Genomic DNA, 4,576 nt, shown 5'->3' on the forward strand with positions numbered 1-4,576 from the left:
GAATATATCAAAACTGTATAAAATGCCAAAATCTTTTGTCATCACCCCAACTTTCCCATCCCTCTCCAAGCAGGAAATTGAAATCACTCTCAGGAAAGCTCCTGATCTTCCCAGCAATCCCAGGCTTACCTTCATTTCGGAAGTGCCTTCCGGAGCTGTGCCCAGGCTGGTCTGGAGCTGGGAGCAGCCCTGCCCCACCCAGCCCCTCTCAGCAGCAGCCCCTGCCCTGCTCAGGGCGGCTCCTTCCCCCCAGAGCTTCTCCCCAGCGCTGGGAGCAGCTGCCAGGGCTGGCTGAGAGCTGTCCCTGGCAGGCAGCAGAGTCCCTGCCCCAGCACAGCGCCCTGGGCTGCAGGACCCTGCTCTGCAGGACAGCCCTGGGCACCCCTGGCTGCTCTGCACAAGAGACAAGCAGAGAATGTACTCACAGGCTCTGCAGGCATTGACATGTTCCAGCTTGAGGAGGTGGCTCCAGGAGCTGCAGCTGCATTGTCCTGCAGCCAGAGGTTCCTGTGCCAAGGGCTGGCAGTGATTGTGCCCCAGGCACTTCTCAGCCCCTTCCCAGCCCTGACTGATTGAAGCTCTCTGTGCCTCTGTGCTGTGCCCCAGCCCTGCTGGGCTGGCAGAAGAGCTGCTCATCCAGAGAAATGTGCTTTTGAAGCTCTTCTTGGTGAGCAGGAGCTGCCTCTGTGCCAGGAGCCCAGCCCAGCTCAGCAGCACAGACACAGCACAAGGACTTTAATCAGCCTCTGGGGCTTTGTGCTCAGGCCCTGAGCATCAGTCCCTGAGAGGGAGATGAAGAAACCTCTGCAGAACTCCAAGGCAGAATCCAACTCCAAAGTTCCTAGGACTTTTAATGGCTCCCACTGAGGGACACAACTGAGCAAGTGTCCCCAGGCCCCAGGCAGAGCAGAGAACTGCAGGCAGTGATGACAGGTGGGGACCAAGAGAAGCCAAGTCTTGGTGCCCTGGGGCACAGCAGGGTCTGTGCCAGCAAGGGCTGGGAGGAGACACCTTGTCCTGAGGCCCTGGGGCCTCCTGGCACAGCCCCAGCCAGGCTGGGCACTGTCAGCCCCTTGTGCTGCCCTCAGCATCCCCCCCTAGCCCACATCCCAGTGGCCTCCAGGATCTGCTGCAAGGAGTCCCTGGGGAGCCTTGCTCAGCAATGGCCCTGGGGGCTCCTTCATGCTCCCTGCAGGGACTGCAGGTTTTACAAAGGACTTTGGCTTTGGCTTTGGCCTTGGAGTCTCTGAGAGGTTTGTGCAATCATGGCCTCCAATTATCTGCCGTAATTAATCCCTGGAGAGGCTTTGTCAGTAACAACACTCAGTGGGGCTCATTAATACTTCAGGATACTTCAATTTTTTAAGCAACTTGGTGTTTGCCTTTTGCCACAGACTCTATGAGAAAGATTGTGCAGTCACAGCATCCAATTATCTGCTTTAATTAGTCCCTGGAGAGCCTTAATCAGTAATGACAATCACTGAGGTCATTAATGCTTCAAGATACTTCAGTTATTTTAAGGTTTTTGGTTTTTTGCTTTTGATACAGACTCTGTGAGAGGTTTGTGCAATCATGACCCCAATTATCTGATTTAGCGAGTCCCTTGGGAGGTCTGTACTGACACTCAGTGGGGCTCATTAATACTTTGAGATATTCAAGGTTTTTAAGGTACTCTGGATGTTCCTTTCCACTCTGAGTCCTTGAGAAGTTTTTGTGCCGTCCTGGCCTCCAATTGTCTCCTCCAAGGCGTCCATGAGGAGCCTGTGTTGACCTCAGTGGGGCCTAGTCTTGCTTTGAGACACTTTGGGGTTTTCTTCTGACTTTGACTCCTGGAAAGGTTTGTGCAATCTCCTCTCAGGCCCTGAGGTTCCAGGGCTCAGCTCCAAATGCACCACAGGGCTCATTAGGATCAAGCAAGTCCTGACAAACCATGGCTCTGCCTTGATTTCCCTCTGCTCTCGTGCAGTTCATTAAGAAGATTTCCTTTTACAGTTATAGAGAAATATTTCAAAGAGCTTCTAAGAAATATGTATTACTATCTTAAAGGATGCCTTTATTGCTGTTCTCATTATACAAGAGGTGATTGCAGCATTCTGTGATTGATATTGATCCAGTGTCTCTCCTAAGGAGGTCTGGCCAGGTCAGTGAAGTTGTATCTTAGAGCTGACCCAGTGGGGACAACCTTGCCCCACATTCCCCAACCCCAAGTGAGAAACCAATTTTACTTTCAAAAGTTTAAATGCTTTATTAAGACCTTATCAAAATACAACAGAAGACTGAATAAAGAAAAGAATACAGAATCAGGAGCAAAGGATTCATTCACCGTGTGGTCATCTACAAAGTGGGTGTTCTGTCTTTTACTCCTCTGGCCCGTCCCAAAGTCTTGTCAATCGACTCCTTCTCCACTGTCCAGTGGTGGAGATCACTGTCTCACACCTTGATTGGAGGTCAGGTGCTGCCATAGGAACAAGCCAACCCTCCCAAATGCCCCAACTACTGAGGCCATCCTGTGATAGCAATGCAAGGGGGAGAGGAAGGATAACTATACATCTACAAAACTTCTCTTAACATATATTTAATATTCATCCCTTAATTGTGAGAGTCAACCATAGGATTACTCATATTTAATAAACCCCTCTCCCTTTTCTTTTTCTGTAAGTCATTTTGCTTGAAAAATTAAGTAAAAACTTTCTCTCTCTCTTGAATGAGTCATACCAGCATCTGTTGATATGGGCAAGGACAGTGGGAGCAGGAGAAAAACTCTCAGGTTTTCCTTAGACACACTTATTTGGAATGGGCAAAAGGGCATCCCAGAGGTCCAGTATGGCTTTGACTCCCATCTACCGTGCCTGTGTGGCTGCTACCCATAGTTGGTGTATCTTAGGGGTGAGTACAGAGGCCAACTCGGTCCTGCCCTCCAGTCCCTGTTGAATTAAAAGACAACTGAGGAATTACAGAGGTCAGGTATGGCCTTTTGTCCCTACCTTACCATGCCCACGGGGTTGCTACCCACAGCAGGGCTATGGAGCCTTCTTGGTAGTGAACAAAGGGGCCAACCCGGTCTTGCCCTCCTTCCTTTGTCTTATTTTCCTAAAGAAGCTGTCCCATTACCTTTTGTGTACTTCTCCTCAACAGATGCTGGTAATTCTCACCCATGAAAACAGGAAGACAGTTCTCGAGCTGGCTGGTGGAAGCTTGACTCTGCTTTTTGGGCATCTTGGTGTTTTTCTGGTTGTCTCTCAGTCTCTGCTTGAGAGTCAATCTTGTTTCACCCAGCCTGGATGTTACAGTCCACTCTTTGGGTTCTTCTCCTGGGCCTTTGACTCTGTTGCCATGAGTCCATCCCCGCTCTGCAGCTCGCACGGCCGATTCGGTGCTGAGCAGTGCCTGAAAGGGACCTTCCCACTGAGGAGTTAGAGGCTGATCTCTCCATGACTTAATCATCACCCAATTCCTGGGATTAATATTATGGATTCTGAAAGCCAGGGTGGTAGTTTGAGGAACTGCCCCTTTATGTCTTAGCCCCTCTAAGGTTTGTGCTATAGACATCACTTATTTCTTGGCATTGGCTTCCCCTTCCTCATAGGTGGCAGCCTTCTGGGGTGAGGTCAGGAAGGGAAACCCAAACATCATTTCATAGGGTGACATCCCCAGATCTGACTGGGGTTGGGTTCTAATTCTTAATAAGGCCAAAGGAAGACATTTTATCAATGACATTTGGGTTTCAATCATTAGCTTAACTAGAGCTCTTTTCAGAGTTTGATTCATTCTCTCAACCTGACCAGAACTCTGTGGATGCCATGGAATGTGTAATTCCAATTTTACTGCCAGGGCCTGAACAACTTTCTGCAATATCTTTGATGTGAAATGAGTTCCCCGGTCTGAATCAATCCTGTTTGCCATCCCATATTGGGGTGTCCTGGTTTAGGGCAAATTTGGGAGAGAATCTCCAAAGGAGGGCCCCTCCAGAAAGCAAAAACCCACACGGCCCCTCCCCCCAGCCAGTTCGGGAAGAATTCCTTGGAGAGAAGTGGAAAGAACCTGTTTATTTAACAGGCACAGCACCCCCAGCACACAAAATGAACAATACCGGATGACACCACTCTTTCACCACTCTGAAAAAGATGGAAAATTCAGAAAGTCTCTCTTGGGGGTGGTCCCTCTGTTATCAGTCCCTCTGGTGCTGGGGCAGCTGCTGCAGGCCACAGGGTGCAAACGCTCGGTGTTCCCAGGTCCCAGTCTGGAGCAGGTTCAAGATGGTTCAAAAAGGAAAGGAGAAACAGTCCAGGAAGAAATTTGGACTGTTTAGCTAAACTAGCTAATGAGCAGAAGCAAGAGCAAGCAGAAGTGAAGCAGAAGCAAGAGTGAGAGAGCAATGCAAAAAGCAAAGGCAAAAAGCAAAAGCAGCACTATGTACTGCCCGTCTCTGTGTCCCACCAGGCTGATAAGAAAACCAAAACAAAACTTTCACTCTTCAGAGCCAGTCTTAAAGGCATAGAACATAATATCCAGCATAAACAGAACACATGAATGGGGATACAAGCATCATAACGTCACCCTAGGACATTCCACCCCT

The sequence above is a fragment of the Agelaius phoeniceus genome, assembly GCF_051311805.1.
Source record: "Agelaius phoeniceus isolate bAgePho1 chromosome W unlocalized genomic scaffold, bAgePho1.hap1 SUPER_W_unloc_2, whole genome shotgun sequence".
Classification (NCBI taxonomy): domain Eukaryota; kingdom Metazoa; phylum Chordata; class Aves; order Passeriformes; family Icteridae; genus Agelaius; species Agelaius phoeniceus.